Here is a 16884-nt window from a genome sequence, read left to right as displayed (position 1 = left end):
TTCCTCTCTCTTATTCTTTATGACTTTCCCATAATCTTTATATATTTTAACCATACAATTACACTTACCAGACCTGTACTAGTGTAGGTCCTGGTTTCCCCCACGGACTGACTCTTGACATCGTTGATTAACATCCTAGGTACCTACCCCAGACACCAGAAGCATTTTCATGTATAAGTACTAGACTATTAATATTTTGAGAGCCCTGGTGGTGTGGTGGTTACAAGTTGGGCTGCTAACTGTAAGGTCAGCAGTTCAAAACCACCAGCAGTTCCAATGGTAAAAGATGAGGCATCCTATTCCCGTAAATAGTTAGTCTTGGAAATCACAGGGACAGTTTTACCTTTTCCTATAAAGTCCCTGTTAGTCAGAATTGAGTCAAGGGCAGTGTTTTTTAAAACTTCTATATTAGCATAAATAATTAGTTCTTGTGCAAGTTGTCCTACACACTGTATGAGTTAACAAAATCTTTAGCCTCTATCCACTAAAGACCAGTAGAACTTCCCTAACGTGTTAGCTAAAATTCCTCTCAACATGAACAAACTCTGGTTGAGACCACTGCTTTATTCTAATACCCACTATTGACCCACTCGAGGAAACACGGGGTTGGAAAGGGGGAACTGATTACAAGGAGCCACATGTGACCTCTTCCCTGGGAGAGGGACAGCAGAGAAGGGGGGAAGGGAGACCCCAAATAGGGCAAGATATGACAAAATAACGAGGTATAAATTACCAAGGGCATATGAGGGAGGGGGGAAAGGGGAGGGAGGGGGGGGGGAAAAAGAGGACCTGATGCAAGGGGCTTAAGTGGAGAGCAAATGCCTTGAGAATGATTGGGGCAGGGAATGTATGGATGTGCTTTATACAATTGATGTATGTATATGTATGGATTGTGGTAAGAGTTGTTGGAGTCCCTAATAAAATGTAAAAGAAGAAAAGAGAAAAAAATGATTAGGGCAAAGACTGTACAGATGTGCTTTATACAATTGATGTATGTATATGTATGAACTGTGAAAAGAATTGTATCAGCCCCAATAAATTGTTAAAAAAAAAAAAAAAACAAAAAAAACAAACAAAAAAGGGGAAGCGCCTTTCCCGGAAGGCAGGGAGGCAGCGCCGGCCTGAGGGGCGGCCTGCGCCCCGGGAACGCTCGCCGCGCTGCTGGACCATGGACCATGGCCAGGATCGGGCAGGGCGTGCCCACGGAGCAGGCCCCGGGCCGGAGGTGGAGGCGGAGGCGGGCCCCTCGGTGTCGCCGCCATGCCCACCGGGGCCCGTGCTGCCCCTGCAGCGGAAGCCGCTCTACAACTGTCAGGCCACCAAGGCGTCGCTGAAGGAGCGCTTCGCCTTCCTCTTCAACTCAGCGACGTGCGCTTCGTGCTGGGCAAAGGCCGCGGCGCCGCCGCCTCCCCCGCCGGGGGCCCGCAGCGCATCCCCGCGCACCGCTTCGTGCTGGCGGCTGGCAGCACCATCTTCGACGCCATGTTCAACGGCGGCATGGCCACCACGTCGGCCGAGATCGAGCTGCCTGACGTGGAGCCCGCCGCCTTCCTGGCGCTGCTCAGATTTCTATGTTCAGATGAAGTTCAGATTGGCCCCGAAACAGTTATGACCACTCTATACTGCTAAGAAGTACGCAGTCCCAGCCCTGGAAGCACACTGTGTGGAGTTCCTTACCAAACATCTCAGAGCGGATAACGCCTTCATGCTTCTTACTCAGGCTCGATTATTTGATGAACCTCAACTTGCCAGTCTGTGTCTCGACACAATCGACAAAAGCACCGTGGATGCAATAAGCGCAGAAGGGTTTACCGACATTGATATAGACACGCTGTGTGCAGTCCTGGAAAGAGACACCCTCAGTAGCCGAGAAAGGCACCTCTTCGGAGCTGTTGTGCGCTGGGCAGAAGCAGAATGTCAGAGACAGCAGCTGCCGGTGGCTTTCGGAAACAAACAGAAAGTTCTAGGAAAAGCACTTTCCTTAATCCGTTTCCCACTGATGACAATTGAGGAGTTTGCAGCAGGCCCTGCTCAATCTGGAATTCTGTCAGATCGTGAAGTGGTCACTCTCTTTCTTCATTTTACCGTCAATCCTAAACCCCGAGTTGAATACATCGACCGACCGAGATGCTGCCTCCGAGGGAAAGAATGCAGCATCAACCGATTCCAGCAGGTGGAGAGTCGTTGGGGTTACAGTGGAACCAGCGACCGAATCAGGTGCCTGTCCTAACGTAGCGAGGCTTGGGGCAGCAGTAGTACTTAGCCTTTATCCTCATATTGTGGGAGATACCGAACCAGCATTTTATTTTATACTTCAATATATTTCAAAGTTTATTTTAAGAGTTAAGATGTCAGTGAGGCATCGTGGTCACACTGAATTTTGAGTGAGAGCGACTTCTTAGGAAACAAAGTAAGAAAGAACTGGGCTGTTAAGCCTTCTCTTAGGTGAGTTCTATTCGGCTGTCCACTGCCAATGAGCCAGGTGTTAGAGCCTAATGGATCAAACATTGTCTTTACAGAACTGGAGCTAAGATTTCTTTAAACGCCTGTTCTATGTTCAGTGCGAGCCCTTTCTTTATATCAATACTGCAAGAATAATACCTCAGGGTCCTGTTATAAGAGGACAAAAATAAAAAATCTTCAAGATAGGTGCATATAAAAAAAACAAAAACAAAAAAGACTCACTGGGAAAGAGAAGTTGGAGGTTGAATCCCACTATTAGAAAATATTGGCAAACATCTTGAACTTTCAACAAACCCGAATAATGAAGTCTGAAAGGAACCATACAAACAATTTTAAAGACATCCACTGCCTTTAAGTCTATTCCAACAACTAATAACCTTATATGATGTTTCTGAGGCTACTAATATTTATGGAAGCAGATGGCTTCATCTTCCTCCCATGGAGCCACTGTTGTGTTGGAACTACAGAACTTGTAAGTTGCTGAGAAAGTTGATTGTGCCAACCTGGCCAATAAACACATGGGGGGTTAATTGAAGGGCAGAGGGTTAAATGGCTCTGTGACCCTCGCCTTTCTAGTTCTCAGGTCTCTTGCTTTCTGATGGTCAGACCAGAGTGCAGCTGCCTTAGCCAGATGCCTGCTTCCGCTGGCAAGGCTCACTTCCTACAAAACATCTCAGAGGAGAAGCCACATGGACCTACCCCGATGCAGCCCTGGGTGCTGGAGCAGTTGTGTGGAGATCCCTGCCATTGCTGAGATGCTTACACATTCACTGACTCGGCTTTCCTCATGCAGGCTGCATCATTGTGTGTGTTTTTTGAAATGGAGGAGGACTTTGTGGATTTGTGTCAGACATATGGGATAATGTTGGACTTGTGAGCTTGGACAGCACTGGGTTGGGATTTTTCCTTGATGTACACTTACCCTTTATATAAAACTTTCTCTTATACATGAGTTTCTGTGGATTTGTTTCTCTAAAGTACCCAGACTAACACAATCACAGTCCAGTTCAATGCTTATTCAGCTATGCAAACCTACAAAAGGTCTAGGATATCTACTAGTAATTTACATGCTTAGAAACACAAAGCAATGCTCTTCAAAAGAAAATACAATCTCAACAAAATGCAATTCACAATATCTAGTAAATAAAAAGCATTAAACATGAGAATAAGAGAATTATAGTCAAGAAAACCTGTAAAAATAATTAATAGTTGTAAGGAATTTGGGGGCACAAAACAGAACCAAAGATCCAATCAGCTAAATTTAGAAGCAGGCTATATCGGGAGGCTTCCTGGCGGATTCAGCAACTAAGGAGATTGAGCCTTTGAAACCGCACTTTGGGAAATTTGGGCTGCGTCTTTATACTCCTGCTGGCAGGCACAGCTGGGAAGGATCCAAACTGAGGAGGATCTGTGCACACAGGTGCTTCAGAAGGGAGAAGGTCTTTGACCTTATCTATATGCCAAGGATGGGTAGAGTGGAGTGTACTTATCTTCAGAAAACATTCTGGCTCCGGGAGGAGCCGGCTCCAGGAATTTGAAGGTTGAGCAGGGGAGGGGGAGATCAGTGAGAGGGAGATCAGTGAAAGGGGGGGGCGTCTATGAGAGGTGAATTCTGAGAGTCAAGCTGAAGGCACCGGATTCAAAATGGAGTCCATTTTGCCAAGACCAGGCAATAGCCCGATGACTTGGATATTTATAAACATTTTTAAATGTCAAACAAAAATTAAAGGAATTATGACCTTAATGAATGAGCAGACAAAAACGAAAATACAAATCAAGCTGTGTGGTTGTCACCTAATCTGGTGTCAATTTAAGTATTGAGTATAGGGGTGGAGTCTAGGCAGTCAATCTGGAGATAGCCAATAAGACTTCCGTGTGGGAATGACCTTCTCCTGAGAATTCTGGGAAATCTGGTACTTCCTTCTTGGAGGCAGAAGACACCTTTCTCTCTCTCTCTCTCTCTCTCTCTCTCTCTCTCTCTCTCTCTCTCTCTCTCTCTCTCTCTCTCTCTCTCTCTCCTACTCCCTGGGAAACATTGCGGAAGATAAACCACATAGATGCAACCAGACCTGTTTAGTAGTTCAGTTTAGGGACTGCACAGAGGTCCGAGTTAGCAGCCCATGAAGGAGTGGAACACTGCGCATGATCAGAGGTTCAGGTTTCCGGACAGGAAAGGGGAGGTACAATGGGTTGGCCCTGCACCTGGATTGGCCCACCTAGGCCAGGTAAATTCAAGACAGCCAATGGAATCAACCAGGGCTGTGCACCATGCCTCTTGAGGGATAATTGAAAAAGGCAGGAGCCCAGAGTGATCATGTGACTTTTTGAGCAGCTTCTAGGGAGGCTGCATGGGGTGAGGGACCCTGCGGGTGCCTATGTAAAACTTCGTCCAACTCTCATAAAACTCACTTGGATCACAAACCAGGCTTTAACATGAATTCTTTCTCCTGTGGAGCCAAGGACTGAGGTATACCTTTCCCCTCAGAGATCTAATACACCTCAGAAGCCAGAGAAGCCACAGAGAGACCACTGCCAGCACTAAGATATTTCCAATGATACTGGATCCAAAGACTTTCTACCCACTGGCCTGTGATCTTCTGCATTTGGCGCCATTGCATGTGTTTCGTGAGTCTGAACAGGACTTTATAGATTGATATCAGAAATATGGGCTAATATTGGACTCATAGACTTGATCTGGACTGGGCTGAGATTTTTTTCTCAATGTTCAGTTGCTCTTGTATATAAATCTCTTTCTTATACACATGTGTGTCTGTGAATTTGGTCCTCTAGTCTACCCAGACTAACACAGGCTGTAATAAAAATCTCTATGTTGAAAGTACAGTAACACTTTTTAAACATCCTTTTAAAAATTACTTATAATCAAATTGGTGAGAAAGTTGAAGATGATCGAAGAGGTGATGAACATGATGGCAGATCAAAATAAATAAATCTCTTTGTAAAAACAGAAAAAAGAATGGAGGAAAATATCAAAACCTCAGAAATCTGTGATGATAAAATGATATAATAAGTTTATTTGGAAAGTAGAAAAGTAAAACCTTTGCCTAAATCAAAATTGGAGATATAATGACCCCAGTTTTTCTGAAATCTGATTTAAAATGGCAACAGTTTCATAATGTGTGATAGTTAAGTTTTATTATGCCAACCTCGCCAATGAGCATGTGGGATTAACTGAAGGGCAGAGAGATAAATGGCTCCGCAAACTCGCGTTTCTGGTCTCTTGTTCTGTGTTGGTTGGATCAGGGTGCAGCTGCCTTAGCTAACTAGTTCTCTGCCTCAGCTGGCAAGGCTCATTTCCTGTGAGACATCCCTGAGGAGAAGCCACATGGATCTACCCTGATGCAGCCCTGGGTGCTGGAGCAGCTGTGGGGAGGCCCCTGCCAGCACTGAGATGCTGACTCAGTCACTGATTCAGCTTTCTCCTGCAGTTGGCATCACTGTGTGTGTTTTGTGAGATGAAGGAGGACTTTGTGGATTGGTGTCGGACATAAGCACTTGGACAGCACTGGTTGGGATGCTTTCTTAATGTCTACTTACCCTTCATATAAAACTGTCTCTCTTATAAAATATGAATGTCTATAAATTTCTGTAGTCTACCCAGACTAACATGTAATGCTTAGTTAACAAAAATCAATAATTAAAAAAAAATTGACTAAGCACTTCACATTATGGAAAAACTTCAATAACCAGACAATTTAAAGTTAGTATACTTATTTTCTGATAGTAATGAAGTCCTTAAGGTAGTTTTGAATTATCTCTAATGCATTTCATATAGTATGGATATTAATTTCTAGTATATTCAAATGACTAATTAAAGAGTTCGTTGTGAGGATAATTGAAATAATGCCCTACTAATACTGGATTAAAATGGACAATTTTAGAATTATCTTGATAAAAAGATGACAAAAGGAGCATTGGGTGAAATATTTTATCCTAGAGAACTGGAAGGCTGATGTATTATAAAATCAATGTTTAAATACTTGATGAACAGTGGTTTGGGGGAAAATAATGAAATCTTACTCAGGTGTACTGAATTTGTGATCCTTAAAGATTATTTAGATGGTAAAATAGAGAAAAAATGGGCATGAGCTTAAAGTAATACAGAGATTGTCAAACTATGTAAATACAAGGGTCCTTTCCAAACTCTGAACTTCTTTACATAGAAATATAAATGCATACTCTTTCCATTTGTTAGCAGATCTGAGTCTGCAGTGTTCATGTGTGGCATGAGAGTGACAATGTAACTAGGGTTTATGTGTGGTTGTATGTTTAGTGGATGGATGGGGAATACCATGTGTCATGTGAGATCAGTACCAGTACAAGGTGCCTGTCTGTTTTGGGCCAGCCAGGCTACAAATCTAATTACGTACAGGTAGGCAGGGACTAGCAATACGTTGAAGAGAATAGGATCTTTGTTTTAATATCTCATTTTCCAAAAGGAACTTACAAATGTAGGGAGAAAAAGGCTAAGATAAACCCTACACTGCTGGGTCAAAAATTGAGTAATGAATAAATGGAAGGGAATGGATTCATTGAATGAGAAATACATTCAAGCAAACCTGCTGCCACTGAGCCCATTCAGAGTCAGAGAGTCCCCAGATGGAGTTCCTGAGATTGTGAATCCAAAGGAAGCAGACAACCTTATTTTTCTCCCCCAGAGTGGCCAATGGTTCAAAAATCTACCTTTCAGTTAGCAACCCAATTGTAACCCACTATGCCACCAGGGGACAAAGAAACAGGTAAAAGGAGATACACAGTCGGACTGATGCATGTGGGTTACAAATACATGTATTTGCTAAATTTGCTCACTGAAAAAACCTAAAAGTGAAGAGAGCACAACTCACACTCCAATCATACCTGTAATTCAACAATAAAGAAAACAGGGTTTCCTCACTAAATGGCTGATCGCAGGGGAAGAAAACCTCCCTGGATTATACTAAATCCTGAGATGCTGTCTCGAAAGCTTTGGACTGCTAACTGCAAAGGCGCTTGTTCCAACCCACTGGCCAATCTGTGAGCGAAACCCCACTGTAGAGTCACAGTCAACAGTGGGCTGGATATTGTTTGCTTTGTTTTGTTTATAAATAATACCTAAAACAACAAGAACAGCAACATCAACAAAGAATACCTAAAGTAATTAAAAGAATGTTTCTGAAAGGAAAAGTAAATATGGGCATTTTATTATTGCTCATGATAGAGTACTAAAAGATGTATTTTTAAAAATTAACATATGAAAAGGGGTTACTAGTGGCTATTTTAGAACTACACATTTAGTGCTTTATAGTTTTAAAAAGTACTGGAACATAAATTCAATTCTTGCTCTCAATCAGAAGAAACATGAGTCAGCAAAACTTACAAAGTAAAACACATAGTGAAAAAAATTTTTTAAATGTGCAGTAAGAAAAGTTGAGCGTCTGATATCAGTATAAAAAAATTCTGCCTATGAGATCAAGTCAGAACATCATTAAACAATACATACTCATTCGTGGGGTTGATTCCAAGTTACCGCGACCCTATAGGAGGGGGAGAGCTGCCCCCGAGGCTTCTGAAACTGTGACTGTTTACAAGCTCAGAAAGCCTCGCCTTTGTCCCGAGGAGTGACAGGTAGATTCTAACTGATGAATTTAGAGTTAGCGGCCCAGTGGGTAACTCACTAAGACACCAAGTTTCCAAATAATATCTGAGGTATAGAATATATAATAATATATAGAAAACCATTGAAAGTGATAGTGGCTACAATTCCACATTATATTATGTCATAGATATATTTATACCTATTCAGCAAAACACTCAACATATAGGAATATGTCAACAAAATTCAATAGGTTGAATGTTCAATATGAAAACAAAACAAAAACGACAGTTCTTAGTTCTACAGCTCTTCACAGAATAACCTCAAAATGTGACTATAATAGGTACACAAAGAAATCCATATATTTCAAATGCAAAACAATAAAATTTAATTTAATTGTAAATAGAGAAAAATAAACAGTTTGCCAACTGGAGATACACTTACTAGGTAAAATATTGGATAATAAATTAAAATTACTTAAAAAATTTTCAGATATAGTTAAAAATAATTATGAAATTTCATATATGTGTGTACATTTGTGCATGTGTTTGTCTTATATGTAGAAACACACAGATACAGATATATTAAATTGAACCACTTACATTGTTAACAGAAAAGTAGTTGTTTAAATAAATTGGCTATTAAGCCAACATTTAATTGACCTGAAAGATTATTTCTGATCATTAAAGAAGAGAGACTATAATTTAATTTTCAATTTTAATATATTATATAATTTATAATTTCATAAATTATTTCTTTCAAATCATGATTAAATCTGAGAAAAGATGACCTTGAATTAATTCTGCCCTTTGCTGCTCACTTGCTTTACAACTTATTCAATTCTTGAAAATCTATTTGAATGATTTTTACCATCAGACCCCTTTGTAAAATAGTAGATGTTTTACTAATAGAATGCTAACATCTTTCTATGGACCATGAGGAATGATTTGTGTTTATCTGTGCTCTGTTGTCCCCGGGATGATTGTGTTTGTAACCTCATTAATTTTGTGCATTTGTCTTTTTCTTCTCCCAGTCACCCTGTGGTTCCCTAATATTATAGGGAGATCCAGATTATGAATATCTACCCTGCGTACAGCCCATAGGGATGGACCTACCCTCACGAAGATTTTGACGTGAGATTTTGAGGTACATAACATATAGCTCAATGATACATAATAATAAAAGAGCATGGCTTTGTACTACATATCAAAATATTATGATTTTGTATCTTGATGTTAAAGATGTTTTCGGGTGTCTGGAAGTGTAATGCTTTTTACTGCATGGAACAGCACACTATAGATTACATACTACAGCAAACATGTGACTACATGACATTAGATAAGAATCATATCAAATGTTCTGATCTACGTACAAATTCTACTTAAAGACAGATGTAGAAATGGAGCCTGGTCATAATCTAAGGACTGCCTGTATACATTCTTCTATTTCTCTGCCTAATAATTCCTTATTGAGTAATATTTAAGTGAACAGAAATCTTCCTCTATTTCAAATAACACCCTTGGAAATATACTCATATAAAGCAAGTATATGTTATTAAAGGTATTATATACCAAACTGGTAATTTTCCCATCTATCCACATTGTTCTCTATATTATTATCTCTTCATTAACTTATGTAATTCATTTTGTAGAAAATACACTTACAATACCTATATTTGGAGCTGGAAGGGCATCAACATCAATTAATGCAATTGCCTATGTAAGGGATAGTGAAGGGACCTCATATAATAAGCTAACAGTAGCTCATTAGGACTTACAGTTGTTCAACATTCACATAAACATTCAATTTATTGTAAATCATCTAATAACCGAGGAAAAAACTTCCTATAAGTTTCATATGAATAAAAATAGCCTAAGATTTTGAATATACATTTGGCAACTATTTCCTTTTGAGACTAATTAAAAGTTTATTTTTATTTGTCATGAGCTTCAATTGGTTGATGCTACTTTAAAATGTATGTCAGATACTATGAAACAAATTTTTCAAAGATAAGCTTTAATAAATTTCTCAGTACTTCACCTCAAAGTGGATTTGCATTAATGTTCTTTTGGTTCATAGAAAATGTAACAAGGGATTTACTTTAACTATTAAATTTTTTATTGTATAAAATGCCAACATGGCAACATGTATGTATAAAATGAAATATAGATTTAATATCTACCATGGCTAAGCAGCTTGAACTTAAATAAAATGCATTATATAAATATGTGCTAAGACAAATCCTCAGGAGTCAGTGAGCCTTACCAGCAGAGAGTAGGATCATGTCAAAAATAACAGAAAATCCTCGAGTTCTGATTTGCAGCTCCCTGTGCGCACTGAGGGAAGGCCTCCCAGAGTTCTGTGGATATAATATATTTGTTCTCCACTCATTACTGGAGTAGAGAAAGCATTTTTCATCCCAAAATCTCCAAGGGAGACAGTTAACTTCACAGAAATAAGAGTTGTATAAATTAGTTGGTGTGTAGCAAATGCACATTCTCTTTTTATAAAGCTGAGAGCAGGGAAGGATATGTTTCAGCATGGGTATTTGAAATGTTGTTTGCTAGTATCTTCATTTTCCGTTTATGGCTAGGACGTAACTGTTTTCCTCGGATATTAATACCCAAGATTGACATGAAAAGACCTTGTGGAAGGCAGAACTCTGAGAATATCATCAATCTTTCTACAGTTCTCCCTGATGTATGCATTCTGCTTCATCTCCAGAACGATGAGTTTGATGGATTTTATCCTGTGATGAGGTTATGCTTTTGACACAGATGAATGTAAGAAAGGAATGTCTCCTTGGTGGGCCAAAACTATAACATGAACCCCTTTAAAAAAAAAAAAGAAGACGAAAGGAGAGTGAGAGATTCCTCTAGCTAGTTGCTGAAGAGGGATCAAGGAGGCCTCTGCATGAGGGGTCCATTTGTTGTTCCTGGTGGGCTTGGCAATGAGAGAATCCGCATGTACCGTCTGCCTAAAGAAGACTCGAGAATGGCTTCCAGGACCTCAGAGCTCACTGCCAGCAGGACAACCAAGGCTTTACTCTCTCAGTCATAAGAATCCAGATTTCACCAACAGCTAGAATGAACTTGAAAACATTTCCCCCCATGTATAGCTCTCAACCTTGATTCTATCCCTGCGCTATGCTGAGCAGAGCACCTGCCAGACTTTTCAGCTGCCGATAACACATGTGCAGTGTGTAAAGCTGCCAAAATTTTGGTGATTTCTTGTGCAGCAATAGCAACTGAGTACAGGGGGTCAGAAACTATTGTGTGCCTTAAGAACAAAAGGCTTTCATTAAAGTTCATGCATAGTGTGGATATTACCGTTTCTGACAGGATGCATCTAGGAGCACAGGCATCGTGTTAGGCTGTTTCTCACTGAAAGAGTAAGTTTTCACTCTTAATCACTGCTATGGTGGAGGCTTTAAGTCATTTTTATAAACTGTTCTGGTGGAGTCTAAGAATCTGTATTATATTTCCCTCATGTCTGACTGTTAGTATCCTTTAAGACAGCTAGAAGATGAACAGATTATAAAAACAATCCTTAAACACTTTGTTCACCAGTAGACTCAGCAGTACTACAGGAAACCTTTCACCAACTTTTAAAACAGAAAGTGGGTCTTCTATTCCCAGTTGTATAACAGATATCAATTTTGAAGACCAGAATACCAGCAGGTCTACGCAGTTGCCTTCACATTGGCCTCCCAACCCCCAAAAGAATCAGAAGCATTTATTGCTTCCACCCACGTTCAGAATATGGTTTTCCTGGCCCTTCTGAACTTGTCTCTCCTACTATCTCCCCCCACCCCTCGCCCCACCCCCGCTCCCACTCTGTTGCTGCAGCAATGGATTGCAGGATGAGGCAATCTTACACTCATTCGTCAATGCTCCACTTGAGTTCATTCATGTAACCGGTTGTCATGGGTAAAATTATAGCCAGTGTTGGATAACCAGAGAAGTAGATTATATGTGTCTTTAAAGAGTATTGCTTCAGATAGTTTTCTTTTCTTTCTTTATTTTTTTCTTTTCATGTGTATGTGTCTGTGTGTGTGAACGGCAGTTGTGAATAAAGAAATTTTATGTCTAGCATGGGTTTTGCCATTTGTAAGCCACTTATCTCTAAGTCTTCATAGCCTACATTTTTATTAGTTTCTGACTGCCATTCATCTTAGTAAAAAATGCAAATAGTTTCTTGATGGCTCTTTTACATGCAAGGTTTTCATAGCTGGGCTCCCCATGTGACAGAGTCTTAGACAGATGTTGGCATGACTCTTGAAGAGTGGTTGAAGAACTGAGGCAAAATGTGAAAATCAGACCTTCCCTTGATGTGCCTCTTGACCCGGTTGATCTTTGACAGGGAGTTTAAAACTAATCTGAATGTTCTACCTTAATCGGAAAGGTGTAAGATCCCATTATTATTTCATACTCATGCACTCCAGTGCATTTAAATGACTTTTTTGCTCTTCCACATTTATTGAGACCGTGTAGGAAATAGTACACTAAATAAAATGAATACTAAAAAAAATTTAAACAGATAAAACTAAGAACCTATTGTAATATTTATACTAAGGACTCATAGTAATGTCAAGAATAAATATTTAAGTAAATGTACATTAACTCTTAGGAGTAAATAGTGGATTATAAAAATAATACAAAGTAAATTATTGGGTAATTTAATTAGGTATCTTCACTATGGAATCTGAAAGCAATTGATAGAAATGCAACCACTTATATAAGCATGGACACTTGGTTTAATTCTGAATCAGCCAAATACCATGCTTTTTATTTCTTAATCATTTTATTGGGGGCTCATACAATTCTTATCACAATCCATATGTACATTCATTGTGTCAAAAACATATGTACATTTGTTGCCATCATGATTCTCAAAACATTTGCCTTCTACTTGAGCCCTTAATATCTGCTGCTCATTTTCCCCTCCCTCCCCACTCCCCTCACCCTTCATCATTCATGTATTATTATTATTTTGTCATATGTCACACTGTCTGACGTCTCCCCCTGCCCTCTTCTCTGCTGTCCCTCCCCCAGGGAGGAGGCTATGTGTAGATTCCTGTATCAATCCCCCTTTCTACCCCACATTCTCTCCACCCTCCAGGCATCTCATCACTGGTCCTGGAGGAGTCATCAAGTAACAGAATATATAACAATATGGTTTGCATGAGGTCAAAAAGCAGATGTTTGAGGAAACGCTATGAAATAGAACCTAGATATATTGTAAGAAAGACATTAGCCTCAGTCTCCATTTCCAGTTTCTTGCCCGCTAGTCTGGTCTTCTCACAGATCCGGCTTGATTATCCTCCGACTGAATTCATTGAGTTCCTTATAGTTTTCTCTCTCAGGTTTGATCATCTATCTTTAATTGTAAGATCGTCTATCTTTAATCCTTTTTGGAAATCAAAAAGAGCAAATTTGTCCATTTGAAAATGTTATATAAGGATTATGTGAAGCATTCTATAATTTTTAAAAAATATACAGGAAATGGAACAGAGTGGTGGGTTAAACAAAGTTAACACGTGGATATCACCTTTGATGACCTTTGGAGTCTTTTAATCAATAAATAAAATTCCTCTTCTTTATTTGTAAATAGGATATTGTGAGAATGTCTGACTGAGATTAAGTTATCTGCGCCCCCCTTATCTTTAGCACCTGTAAACCCCCCCCCATCTTTAGGCCCATTTCTCATATTATACAAAGTGTGGGAACCTTTTTTTGGGAAATCAAAGTTTTGTATTTCTTACTCAATTCTAACATATATCATTTTCTCATAGCCTATGAGAAAATTATTCTCAAAAATAATAGCATATCTACATTCACCCATGCTACTATAACAGAAATACTCTAAATGAGCAGCTTTAACAATTTACCTACCTATATTATATGTATGTAAACATGTTTCCCCTTTGCTGTAATTTCATGCATGTGTGTTAATCTATTTTTTACAGTACTGTTGTAAATTTTGTTTTGACATCAACTGTGAAAAGGTGTCTTCTTAACTGGGTTTCTACCTGCCATGGATCTAATCTTATGAATACGGTTACTATATGCACATAAAGTATTTTCATTTCTAAAAATAAGTGGTTGAAAGTAGGCTAATTATAATTGTAAAAAGTACATTTCATCAGTGTTATACTGCACCCTGGATATATCATCCCTTCCATGTGGCCTTCTGTAAGGGACCATCCAATTGTCTTACGGGGGGGGGGGGTTGGGTCTCCACTTGTCATGCTCTTTTACATCATTCTGATTGCTTATTTTTTAATTTTTGATACTATTCCTATCAATGCCTCATGATCACGCAGGCTGGTGTGCTTCTTCCATCTTAACTTTGTTGCTTCACTGCTAGATGGCTGCTTGATTAACTTCAAACCTCATTCGACACATTAAATCCAAAATAGACAAACCCTTCAGAAATAGTAATGGGAGGAAGGATCCTCTGAAGGTTGTGGAAGAGAGGCGGGTGCGATGTGATAGCCATGATGACTTTAGAACTCCACGCAAAAGGACCGAATCATAGAACTGTAGGTGAATAGATACATTGCATGGGATTAGACATGGAAAAAATATTGATATAATAATAATGATGATGAAAAAAAAATAATGATGATGATATAATAGTAAGGGTTCCAGTGGGATAGGGTGAGGGAGGGAGGGGTGTAAGGGGAGATAATATCAAGGAGTTTTGAAAGAAACTGTTGTAATATTGTTTTGGAAAGATGATGGCAGCAATTATACAACTACGCTTGATCCAACTGAAGTATGGATGTTTATCATTTGTAAGATCTCTGAATACATTTATTTGTTCAAGTAAATTTTTGGATCAAGTTAAATAATATTATGATATTTGATTGCTGTGCGATTCTCCTAGACATGAAGGAAAAATGCTAAAGAACTGTTCCAGAAGATGGGAGATTTCACAGCAGATTTTTTTTTTAAAAAGTTGTTTTTCCCTAATGAATGTAAGTTTTCATGGTGACCAAATACTTAAAAGCCATTGCCTTAGATACCCAGAGCGGCTATAGAAGCACCAGAAATGGATTGCTTTATCAAAGAGAAACTTGTTCTCTTACCGTGCAGGAGGCTAAAAGTGCACAAAGTTCACTGAAACCAAAGGAAGCCCTTCTCGCTCTTTGCCTCCTTTCAGTGTAGGTGGGCGGGTTGCTCGGCAGAGAGACATCTACATGTGTCTTGCAGCATCCTCTTCGGATTTATCAATCTTGTAAGAAGTGCTCAGTGAGGTTCTTAGGAGGTCACGGTCCTGGATATTCTTTCTTGGTATTCTGGTCCTTCTGATCTCTGCTTCCAGTTTCATTGCTTTTATATCTCAAAAGAGAGTGATTCAAGAAAGAGCCTAATCATGTACTTGATATCCTGCCTCATTAATATAACCTTACCTTCTTCATCTTACCTGCAGGAGATTATGTAACTGCCACACACACACACACACACACACACACATTTTTAATTGCCAGAGCGCATAGAAATAATTTGTTTTCTCTGAAAAGGGGTTGGAAGGGCACATAAATTTAGGAGAGTACAATTGCAGTCCCAGAATCCCACAGAGGAGTTACACTATGGTCTACAGGATGGCTGCGTAGGAAATGGAAGACTCTCAAAACTGATGAGCTATCCTCTCAAGCCAACGAGGAAGAAATTGAAGAATTCCAGAAACATCTGCAGTCTGAAATTCATCAAACATGCAATAAAGATGCATTGGTCATTACTGAGGCTTAGAATGTGAAATTTGGAACCTATATAGATAGACCCATAGGTGGAACATATGGTCTTCGTGTTGAGGATTGCATTAGCATTTTAGATGTTACAATTTGCAACATATAAAACAATAACATCTGAGCACAAAATGGAGAATAATTACATAACACTGAGATAAATGGACTATTTAAGTTGATCTAAATTTGGGGAGGGACACGATTCAATCTATAACAGGATCACAGTTAACTTTAGAAGTTAACTGAACATTTAGCACTCCATCAATATGTATCCATATGGGTTCTTGAACTTTAAATTATAGAAACTCATTGTCCTTTTCATTAAAACTTGATATAATGGTTTTGCTACTGACTAGACTTTTCTAACCTAAAAAGACAAATTTACAATGCTTGAGAGCAGCCTCTGGTGGGCTAGGATAGGAAAAAAAAATTTTTTTTAGTTGGGTCCATCTTTTTTACTGTTCTTTCTTATTCTGTATCATGAATAAAAAATACCCTTAAAATTGAAGTAAGATGGGTTATTAATTTATTCCTCTTTCCCACTGTATATTGCCTCTGTTTTCAATTTGTCATAATAAAAATTAACAGCTAGAAGCAGTACTATATTAATGTTCTGATGATCACTTAAAATCTTATTTTTCCAATAAATGGGCATGTACATGTTTGGGGTGGGGTAGGGGTTAGAACATTGCCCAAACAAAATACTGGTCCTTCAATATTCTGACTCTAAATACACATAGCTTCCTGAATCTTAAATTTTAAAGTTAACCTATGACCAAGAGACAACACAATGTTCTTTTAAAAAATATAGAGCCATGTCATAATTTACTTTGTTCACTATTTCTTGTTAGATAAAAAAATAAATATTGGCATTGGAAATATTTTTAATACAATGCTTATAAAGTCTGAAAGGAAATATACACATCTTCTTATGTACATTTCCTCTTGTAGGTCAGCAATTACATTACCAGTGCTGTAGCTAAGAAGGTATACAATTCTCTCTCACACACACATGTACATGCACATATATATGTCCACAAGTTACCAACCCAGGTCTTCCTCAGTGCCATTGAGAAAC

The 16884-nt window shown here is 39.0% G+C and overlaps 1 pseudogene; it reads left to right on the top strand.

The window, feature by feature from the left end:
- Positions 1–1175: 1175 nt before the first annotated feature.
- LOC142428996 (BTB/POZ domain-containing protein 1 pseudogene) lies at positions 1176–2240 on the top strand (annotated as a pseudogene).
- Positions 2241–16884: the final 14644 nt, after the last annotated feature.

Source organism: Tenrec ecaudatus, chromosome 16, assembly GCF_050624435.1.
Source record: "Tenrec ecaudatus isolate mTenEca1 chromosome 16, mTenEca1.hap1, whole genome shotgun sequence".
In the NCBI taxonomy this organism is placed as follows: Eukaryota; Metazoa; Chordata; class Mammalia; order Afrosoricida; family Tenrecidae; genus Tenrec; species Tenrec ecaudatus.
This window is presented reverse-complemented; position numbering and strand designations above follow the sequence as displayed.